Here is an 11,452-nt window from a genome sequence, read left to right as displayed (position 1 = left end):
CTTTATTAACTTCACAGTATATAATGAACATCTCTCCATGCAATAAGTAAAACTCTCCTGCTGACAGAAACTTACAGATTGGGTCAAAAACACAATATTCAATTAGAAGCTGGAAATAGGAGACCCGCAAGAAGCAAGTAACACCAAAAGGTTTACAACAAAGGTACGTCACAAACATGTAAGTTAAGGAAGCAGGTGTGTCTCCCTATTAACTTCAGGGAAAAACATCAGGATTCAAGGCATAAGGCAAAACTCATCACGATGGTCATGGTGAGGGAGGTCCGTGCTAACTGCCCACAGACTGCTTTTCCCTCAGCTTTTCCATCAGCTCCCTCACCTCCTCGCCAATCCTTTCCATATTCTCCTCTCTCATCCTTGCCTGTGGTTCTCCAAGCCTCTGAGTCATGTCCCGTATACACTGCAGGATGGGCTGCCTAACATGCAACTGCGTAGGAACTGCCTAGGAAATATCTATGCCTAACATGGAACTTTCCTCTAGGTACACGATATTCACCAGCTTCCAAAGGGAGGACCAAAGGCTCTCTTTTATTAGCATCTTGTTCCTTTTCATCCTTTTTTTCATCCTCCTGGTTGGCATTTTCCATGCTGAGATTTTTTTTACTGCTTGTTCCTCTTGCGACACCATTGCTTCTGGGCTGTCCTTGCTGTCTCCTCCTCCCGATTCTCTCGCTGCTTAACTGAAACCTACAGACCTGCAGAAGGTTGGGGTTGGGGCAGCGGGGTGCTGCAGCCAGGCGGTTGGCCCCTTCCCGGCCCCTTGTTTATTTTTTAAGCTAGTTGAGTTGACGTTTCCTATCACGTGCAGCTGACGTTTCCTATCACGTGCAGCTTAGAGCTTTGATATTGATACAATCCAGGACTTAAATCTCCCACTCCAAGCTAAGTGAAGTTTTGAATATGTTGTGTTCTTTACAGATAGACACCAGATGTGAAAATCTTATCATTTTCATGGAGAAGGATATTGGAGAACTTTTTTCCCCCAGATTAAAAGCGAGTGGAGAAATACGTATTTATAAAGCTAAATGAAATGCAAAATTCTTTACCGTGATCCCACTTCAGGCAGGCTGAGTCACTTGTTCTTTATGGTAATGATTTTTTCAAAATGTGTGGAAAGGTTTTGCTTCTTTGTGACATTGAAGTCAAAGTTGATACTGATATTTTCATTTGGGCCTCACTTACTGTAAAATCGCACACCTGTCCATTTTTTTCATCATCCTCCTGTTCCTGTCAGTTGGGTGTATGATATAAAATAAGACGCTTCTGTGTAGCACTTGAGACCCTCCATATCCAGCCTCAATTTACCCCTCTGACCCCATTTCTCACTATATCTCTTGATTTATCCTTTGTGCCAGTGAGGCTGAATTAATGTTCTTCCCACCCATGACCTCCCCATGTCTTTGCTACTTTGTTCACCTTCCTTCACTTTGCAGGGCATGACTTATCCTGTGCTTGAAGTTCAAATTCTGTACCTCCTATCTCCAATTCCACCTTCCCGGTGAAGTTTTCCATGTTACCCCTTTCTCTGCTCTCAACTCAGGTGGCAGTAGTACTCCTTATTCTGAACTCCCGTAGCATTTTATCTTTGCCTCTTTAATACGTTGATGCCTTGTATTTATCTTTTTTTTTTTTTTTTTTTTTGCGGTACGCGGGCCTCTCACTGTTGTGGCCTCTCCCGTTGCGGAGCACAGGCTCCGGACGCGCAGGCTCAGTGGCCACGGCTCACGGGCCCAGCCGCTCTGCGGCATGTGGGATCTTCCCGGACCGGGGCACGAACCCGTGTCCCCTGAATCGGCAGGCGGACTCTCAACCAGTGCGCCACCAGGGAAGCCCCCAATAAGTATCTATTAACATATTTATTTTGGGTTCAGGCTTGGCCTTTAGAAACTCTCTTAATGGTGATTTTTATTTAAGGAAAAGATGTTGCTAAAGTTGTTTAATTCTAGCATGTCTCTCAGGAAGGCACTCAAGACTTTGCAGCTCCATTCCCCTGCATCTAGTTGCTTTACTGCTTTTAGGCTGCCAATGTTGTCTACAGCCAAAAGTCCCATTTTGTAGAGACTGAGGCGTAGAGAGAATGAGTAGCTTACAAAGTAGGGTCTTCTGTTTGTTACTAAATGTGGCCTTTCTCTTTCTTTGCCTCTTTCCTTTAATATCAAGTTTTGGGGGTATTATGAGTTTAGCCATGTATCAATGGACTTGAAGGAGTAGAGAAAATTCAGAAGCTCATCAGAAGGTATACATGGGAAGTAGGAGCAAGGGTGTGAGGTCAGGAAGGCTGTTTGGAGAGAACCGTATTCCCCAGGTCACGAATGGTATTTTTTTCTTTTTCTTGCATCTCAAGAGATTCTTTAGAAGTTCCAGGTTTTTCTCACATTTGATTTTTGGTTTGTGGTAATGACCCAGGTTGCTGAGTATCAGGAAGAACTTGCTTCAGGCAGTCACTTGTCCACACTTGTTTAAGGAAGATGAAAGACATCTAGAGTGGATCTGGTCCCAACGTGCATTCTAGAGCCCACCCCCAGCCTAGAGCAGTCATGGCTGCAAAGCTAAAGACTTGTGCACAAGAAAAAGCAATGCTCATGTTGTAGTCCCCTGAGTTCTGGGGTGCTTTGTTATTCATGTCATTACATGTCTGTCATTACATATGTAATGTCATTACAACCGTAGCTGATTGATACAACCTCCTTCTGTCCCCATCCTACTTTCTCTTGTGAAACAACATAATTTCTCCACCTCTAGCTCTGTCTTCATTTATCTGGATCACTTGGGACACCATAAAGGGTCTAACATCTCTTTTTCTCTTTGGGAACCTTGTCTTGAAGCTGGGAAACAACACAGGCCTTTTAGGAAGTAAAATATTCTTAGCCTGAGGATATAGGAAACTGAATGTTGTCTGGGTGTAATCTCAGATGCCAAGCTATAAAGCTAAAATGTTTGCCCTATGCTCTAAGAACATTCCTTCCACTATTGTTTCATGTTCTTTGGAAAATCAGAAATAGTCACTGGTACTTCTCAGGACAGTGGTACAATAAACAGGCTGATTACCCAGGTATTCAATGGAGTGCTGCCTTTGTTCCCCTCTAGAGGGCTAAACACTCCAGACATGGCAAGATCCATTTAACCAGATCTGAGTAGCTATTGAAATCAGTATGTGGCATTTTATAGTTTTCACTTTAGAATTTCTCTACCAGTAAGAATGGAAAGAATGTATTGAAGATGATCTGGCCTAGTCCATACATCTCTACTGTGAATTACCTAAGTGATCTAGATACATTGCAATGGAAAAAATAACAATCTGAATAATTTTCATGATGCCTTTGGCCATGAAATTATAAGGAACAATTCCATTCCAAGTAGGTTCTTACTTAACTATATTAGATTATGAAAAGAGAAAGCCACGAAAAACGTAGAGTTGAAAAATGACATTATTCCTTACTGGCCCCACAAATTCAAAATTGATACCGTCATCTGAGCCTTAACTCTGTATTCCCTCTGCTTTGAACATCTCTTCTTTTAATCCACATTTCACTAGTTCTTCTTGTCTATCCTAAGTCCCACAACCTCCCATCTTTCCTGACTCGTTTTGCTTTTTTTCTTAAAGCATGCAGGTCCTGCACCCATAGGTGCAAGATCCTTATTCCAAGGTGTTCTTGAATTCATCTACACATATATACGTATATTCTCAATCAATAGAGATTAAAAGTATAATCACAATCATATGATCATATACCTTCCATTGCCCTACACACACACACACACACACACACACACACACACACACACACACACACACACACACACACACAGGTATGTAAAACAAAGATCCTTAGAGTTTGCCATGTAGCACTACAGAACTTGTGCACAATAAACTGTACTTGGCCTTAGATCCTCATGTCCAGGATGGGAATCACTTGTCAATACTGCACACTCTCGCACTTGTGTTAGTGGTGTTCTCTAATTAGTTTATATCTGTAGGGCTTGTCTCCTAGACAGTGCAAGCTCCTTGAGGGATATATCCTCAGAAAGGTCTTTTTTATAGCTACCAGAGTGAGGTATATAATAATAGAAGCAAAATGAGCATGTCTTGATGTATTTACTCTCTCAGCCATCCCCCCAGCCCCTACTATCCACCTGCACAGCCACTCTATTCAGGCTCCATCTCCTGCATCTCTTTTGTGAAGCCTATTTTGAGAGGAGTTGGGAAGAAACACGGTACCCTTTTCTCCAAAGAGTAATCAGTTTGACTCTTTTTTTCAATTATTAAAAAAAAAAAAACTGTCATCAGTTCATACAAGTAAAGTGTGTGTGTCCGTGTGCTTAGTTTTAGGATATAAAAGTTCAGAAAGACAAGATTATAAATCATCTACCTTTATTAAAACTCACCCCCCACACACACCTCCTCAGCACCATCACTAACAGTAGTAATGACCTGGATCAACAGATGGTACACAAGCCCTGGCATCGACAGCCTGGTTTTTGCCGCTCACGCAGAGGGAGGTACATGAGCACAGAGGACAAGCCTGTGTGCTCAGCATGTGGTCTGGCTGGGTTCCCCGCTTTCCTACCGCTTCCTGTGCATGCTCGTGCAATCTTGGCTAAGCCATGGGGCCTCTTGGTGCCCCATGCCCTCACTGGGTAATTACTGTACCTTCCTGTCAGGGTTGTCATGAGCATTAAGTGGGTTCACACACCTAAACACTAAGAGCAGTGTCTGCACATCATAAACACCCCGTTCAGTCTTAAATATTTTGTGTTATCTCCTTTCTCTGAGCTTCAGCTTCCAGAAGACAATACCTGTAAGATTCAAAAAGATCAGATGAGGTAAACATGGGAAAGTGCTTGTAATGTGTAAAGAACTACTGTACAAACATAGGGCATTATGTCTTTTAAAGTGGCAGTTTGAAACATAGTACTGATTTTTGTGCTGCTTCTTGGAAATTCCTCCCCCAGTACTGAGTCCTTTGCTTGTGTGATTTGATAGCAGAGTTATGGTGGCTTTAGACACTATTAATTTAGACACTATTACAAAGTAAGAGATGTCAGACCAGACCTTTGAAAGTTAATTCGGGAACAAGGTGGAGCGTGAAGGAAGGAAAGGAAGTGAGGCTGTGAGATGTGCCGGGCTGGGGGGGTGAGGCTGAAATCATTGAAGAAGCAAAATTGGGATGTGATCAGCAGCAGAGCACACATGAATGCTCCTTTCATGGCAAAACTGTGAAACCCTTGAATCTCCTGACAGACGAGGCACACGAGTCACAGGTACTACCCCTTCCCAGACAGAATCCTGTGGCTGCTTTCAGCAACACCTCCCGCCCTTGACTTCACTTCCTGCTCCCACACGAGGCATCAGGGTCCATTGAGAGCACCCCACGGTGTGCAGGACACTATTGTCTCATTTCACAGAGGCTTGTTCTGGTTCTCTGCTAGTTGACCTCTAATTCACTGAACTGATCAATGCTGATGTGTAGATGGCCTTACTACATCTGTTATTTGAAATTGCTTGAGGCAGGGCACAAGGTTTACCTACAGTGGTGAATTACTTACACCTCAGCTCACTGCCTGTCTTTAAAACACATGGGGCTTAGGCAAACACTGGTACCTGAATGAAGAAGGTGAAGTTTAAGGATGAAGGTTCTCAGAGTGCCTGAATTCCTCTCTGCAGCCCTGCAGGTTCCACTGCTTTGTGTTCTTAACCCCACTTGCAGGTTTAGTCCTGGGCCCCTGTTTGTTAGCCCTCTCCTCCTTGCTCCCTCCCCCTCCCCCATTCCTTCCCTCTTCCTGCAAATACTTTATTTTTTTTTCCACATCTTTATTGCAGTATAATTGCTTTACAATGGTGTGTTAGTTTCTGCTTTACAACAAAATGAATCGGTTATATATATACATATGTTCCCATATCTCTTCCCTCTTGCGTCTCCCTCCCTCCCACCCTCCCTATCCCACCCCTCCAGGCGGTCACAAAGCACTGAGCTGATCTCCCTGTGCTATGCAGCTGCTTCCCACTAGCTATCTACCTTACATTTGATAGTGTATATATGTCCATGCCTCTCTCTCGCTTTGTCACAGCTTACCCTTCGCCCTCCCCATGTCCTCAAGTCCATTCTCTAGTAGGTCTGTGTCTTTATTCCTGTCTTACCATTAGGTTCTTCATGACTTTTTTTTTCCCTTAAATTCCATATATATGTGTTAGCATACGGTATTTGTCTCTCTCTTTCTGACTTACTTCACTGTGTATGACAGACTCTAGGTCTATCCACCTCATTACAAATAACTCAATTTCGTTTCTTTTTATGGCTGAGTAATATTCCATTGTATATATGTGCCACATCTTCTTTATCCATTCATCCGATGATGGACACTTAGTTTGTTTCCATCTCTGGGCTATTGTAAATAGAGCTGCAATGAACATTTTGATACATGACTCTTTTGGAATTATGGTTTTCTCAGGGTATATGCCCAGTAGTGGGATTGCTGGGTCATATGGTAGTTCTATTTGTAGGTTTTTAAGGAACCTCCATACTGTTCTCCACAGTGACTGTATCAATTTACATTCCCACCAACAGTGCAAGAGGGTCCCCTTTTCTCCACACCCTTTCCAGCATTTCTTGTTTGTAGATTTTCTGATGATGCCCATTCTAACTGGTGTGAGGTGATACCTCATTGTAGTTTTGATTTGTGTTTCTCTTATAATTAGTGATGTTGAGCAGCTTTTCATGTGCCTCTTGGCCATCTGTATGCCTTCTTTGGAGAAATGTCTATTTAGGTCTTCAGCCCATTTTTGGACTGGGTTGTTTGTTTTTTTGCGGTATGTGGGACTCTCACTGTTGTGGCCTCTCCCGTTGTGGAGCACAGGCTCCGGATGCGCAGGCTCAGTGGCCATGGCTCACGGGCCCAGCCGCTCCATGGCATGGGATCTTCCAGGACCGGGGCACGAACCCGTGTCCCCTGCATTGGCAGGCGGACTCTTAACCACTGCGCCACCAGGGAAGCCCTGGGTTGTTTGTTTTTTTAATATTGAGCTGCATGTGCTGTTTATATATTTTGGAGATTAATGCTTTATCCATTGATTCGTTTGCAAATATTTTCTCCCAGTCTGAGGGTTGTCTTTTGCCTTGTTTATGGTTTCCTTTGCTGTGCAAAAGCTTTGAAGTTTCATTAGGTCCCACTTGTTTATTTTTATTTCCATTACTCTAGGAGGTGGATAAAAAAATATCTTGCTGTGATTTATGTCAAAGAGTGTTCTTCCTATGTATTCCACTAAGAGTTTTATACTGTCCAGTCTTACATTTACGTCTCTAATCCATTTTGAGTTTATTTTTGTGTATGGTGATAGGGAGTGTTCTAATTTCATTCTTTTACATGTAGCTGTCCAGTTTCCCCAGCACCACTTATTGAAGAGACTGTCTTTTCTCCATTGTATATCCTTGCCTCCTTTGTCATAGATTAGTTGACCATAGGTGCATGGGTTTATCTCTGGGCTTTCTGTCTTGTTCCATTGATCTATGTTTCTGTTTTTGTGCCAGTACCATATTGTCTTGATTACTGTAGCTTTGTAGTATACTCTGAAGTCAGGGAGTCTGATTCCTCCAGCTCCATTTTTTTCCCTCAAGACTGCTTTGGCTATTCTGGGTCTTTTGTGTCTCAATACAAATTTTAAGATTTTTTGTTCTAGTTCCATAAAAACTGACATTGGTAATTAGATAGGGATTTCATTGAATCTGTAGATTGCTTTGGGTAATATAGTCATTTTGACAATATTGATTCTTCTAATCCAAGAACATGGTATATCTCTCCAACTGTTGGTATCATCTTTAACTTCTTTCATCAGTGTCCTATAGTTCTCTGCATAGAAGTCTTTTGTCTCCCTAGGTAGGATTATTCCTAGGAATTTTATTCTTTTTGTTGCAGTGGTAAATGGGATTGTTTCCTTAATTTCTCTTTCAGATTTTTCATCATTAGTGTATAGGAATGCAAGAGATTTCTGTGCATTAATTTTGATTCCTGCAACTTTACCAAATTCATTGATTAGCTCTAGTAGCTTTCTGGTGGCATCTTTAGGGTTCTCTATGTATAGTACCATGTCATCTGCAAACAGTGACAGTTTTACTTCTTTTCCAATTTGGATTCCTTTTCTTTCTTTTTCCTCTCTGATTGCTGTGGCTAGGACTTCCAAAACTCTGTTGAATAATAGTGGTGAGAGTGGACATCCTTGTCTTGTTCCTGATCTTAGAGGAAATGCTTTCAGTTTTTTACCATTGAGAATGATGTTTGCTGTGGGTTTTTCATATATGGCTTTTATTATGTTGAGGTAGGTTCCCTCTTTGCCCACTTTCTGGAGAGTTTTTATCATAAATGGGTGTTAAATTTTTTCAAAAGCTTTTTCTACATCTATTGAGGTGATCATATGATTTTTATTCTTCAATTTGTTAATATGGCATATCACATTGATTGTTTTGCGTATATTGTAGAATCCTTGCATCCCTGGCATAAATCCCACTTGATCATATGGTATGATCCTTTTAATGTGTTGTTGGATTCTGTTTCCTAGTATTTTGTTGAGGATTTTTGCATCTATATTCATCAGTGATATTGGTCTGTAATTTTCTTTTTTTGTAGTATCTTTGTCTGGTTTTAGTATCAGGGTGATGGTGGCCTCATAGAATGAGTTTGGGAGTGTTCCTTCCTCTGCAAGTTTTTGGAAGAGTTTGAGAAGGATGTGTGTTAGCCCTTCTCTAAATGTTTGATAGAATTCACCTGTGAAGCCATCTGGTCCTGGACTTTTGTTTGTTGGAAGATTTTTAATCACAGTTTCAATTTCATTACTTGTGATTGGTCTGTTCATAGTTTCTATTTCTTCCTGTTTCAGTCTTGGAAGATTATACCTTTCTTAGAGTATGTCCATTTCTTCCAGGTTGTCCATTTTATTGGCATAGAGTTGCTTGTACTAGTCTCTTAGGATGCTTTGTATTTCTGCAGTGTCTGTTGTAACTTCTCCTTTTTCATTCCTAATTTTATTGATTTGAGTCCTCTCCCTCTTTTTCTTGATGAGTCTGGCTAATGGCTTATCAATTTTGTTTATCTTCTCAAAGAACCAGTTTTCAGCTTTATTGATCTTTGCTATTGTTTTCTTTGTTTCTATTTCATTTATTTCTGCTCTGATCTTTATGATTTCTTTCCTTCTGCTAACTTTGGGTCTTCTTTGTTCTTCTTTTCTAGTTCCTTTAGGTGTAAGTGTAGATTGTTTATTTGAGATTTTTCTTGTTTCTTGAGGTAGGCTTGTATAGCTATAAACTTCTCTCTTAGAACTGCTTTTGCTGCATCCCATAGGTTTTGGATCATCGTGTTTTCATTGTCATTTGTCTCCAGGTATTTTTTGAAATCCTCTTTGATTTCTTCAGGGATCTCTTGGTTATTTAGTAACATATTGTTTAGCCTCCATGTGTTTGTGTTTTTTACGTTTTTTTCCCTGTAATTCATTTCTAATCTCATAGTGTTGTGGTCAGAAAAGATGCTTGATATGATTTCAATTTTCTTAAAACAGTGGCTTGATTTGTGACCCAAGATGTGATCTATCCTGGAGAATGTTCCGTGCGCCCTTGAGAAGAAAGTGTAATCTGCTGTTTTTGGAAGGAATGTCCTATAAATATCAATTAAATCTATCTGGTCTATTGTGTCATTTAAAGCTTCTGTTTCCTTATTTATTTTCAGTTTGGATGATCTGTCCATTGGTGTAAGTGAGGTGTTAAAGTCCCCCACTATTACTGTGTTACTGTCGATTTCCTCTTTTATAGCTGTTAGCAGTTGCCTTATGTATTGAGGTGCTCCTATGTTGGGTGCATATATATTTATAATTGTTATATCTTCATTTTGGATTGATCCCTTGATCCTTATGTAGTGTCCTTCCTTGTCTCTTGAAAGATTCTTTATTTTAAAGTCTATTTGTTCTGATATGAGTATTGCTACTCCAGCTTTCTTTTGATATCCATTTGCATGGAATATCTTTTTCCATCCCCTCACTTTCAGTCTGTATGTGTCCCTAGGTGTGAAGTGGGTCTCTTGTAGACAGCATATATATGGGTCTTGTTTTTGTATCCATTTAGCAAGCCGGTGTCTTTTGGTTGGAGCATTTAATCCATTTACATTTAAGGTAATTATTGATATCTATGTTCCTATGACCATTTTCTTAATTATTTTGCGTTTGTTTTTGTAAGTCCTTTTCTTCTCTTGTGTTTCCCACTTAGAGAAGTTCCTTTAGCATTTGTTGTAGAGCTGGTTTGGTGGTGCTGAATTCTCTTAGCTTTTGCTTGTTTGTGAAGCTTTTGATTTCTCCATCAAATCTGAATGAGATCCTTGCTGGGTAGAGTAATCTTGGTTGTAGGTTCTTCCCTTTCATCAATTTAAGTATATCATGCCCCTCCCTTCTGGCTTGTAGAGTTTCTGCTGACAAATCAGCTGTTAACCTTATGGGAGTTCGCTTTTATGTTATTTGTCGTTTTCCCTTGCTCCTTTCAATAATTTTTCTTTGTCTTTAATTTTTGCCAATTTGATTACTATGTGTCTTGGTGTGTTTCTCCTTGGGTTTATCCTTTGTTGGACTCGCTGTGCTTCCTGGACTTGGGTGGCTATTTCCTTTCACATGTTAGGGAAGTTTTCGGCTAAAATCTCTTCAAATATTTTCTCGGGTCCTTTCTCTCTCTCTTCTCCTTCTGGGACCCCATAATGCGAATGTTGTTGCGTTTAATATTGTCCCAGAGGTCTCTTAGGCTGTCTTCATTTCTCTTCATTCTCTTTTCTTTAGTCTGTTTCACAGCAGTGAATTCTACCATTCTGTCTTACAGGTCACTTATCCATTCTTCTGCCTCAGTTATTCTGCTATTGATTCCTTCTAGTGTAGTTTTCATTTCAGTTATTTTATTGTTCATCTCTGTTTGTTTGTTCTTTAATTCTTCTAGGTCTTTGTTAAACATTTCTTACATCTTCTCAATCTTTGTCTCCATTCTTTTTCCGAGGTCCTGGATCATCTTCACTATCATTATTCTGAATTCTTTTTCTGGAAGGTTGCCTATCTCCACTTCATTTAGTTGTTTTTCTGGGGTTTTATCTTGCTCCTTCATCTGGTACATAGCCGTCTGCCTTTTCATCTTGTCTATCTTTCTGTGAATGTGGTTTTTGTTCCACAGGTTGCAGGATTGTAGTTCCTCTTGCTTCTGCTGTCTGCCCTCTGGTGGATGAGGCTATCTAAGAGGCTTGATGGGAGGGACTGGTTTTGGGTAGAGCTGACTGTTGCTCTGGTAGGCAGAGCTCAGTAAAACTTTAATCCACTTGACTGTTGATGGGTGAGGCTGGGTTCCCTCCCTGTTGGTTGTTTGGCCTGAGGCAACCCAACACTGGAGCCTACCTGGGCTCTTTTATGGGGATAATGGCGGACTCT

General features: G+C 40.8%; 1 pseudogene; it reads right to left on the bottom strand.

The window, feature by feature from the left end:
* Nucleotides 1-234: 234 nt before the first annotated feature.
* Nucleotides 235-1,530, bottom strand: LOC101323882 (protein BEX1-like; annotated as a pseudogene).
* Between the last annotated feature and the right edge of the window lie 9,922 nt (nt 1,531-11,452).

Source organism: Tursiops truncatus, chromosome 4 (assembly GCF_011762595.2).
Source record: "Tursiops truncatus isolate mTurTru1 chromosome 4, mTurTru1.mat.Y, whole genome shotgun sequence".
Taxonomy (NCBI): domain Eukaryota; kingdom Metazoa; phylum Chordata; class Mammalia; order Artiodactyla; family Delphinidae; genus Tursiops; species Tursiops truncatus.
This window is presented reverse-complemented; position numbering and strand designations above follow the sequence as displayed.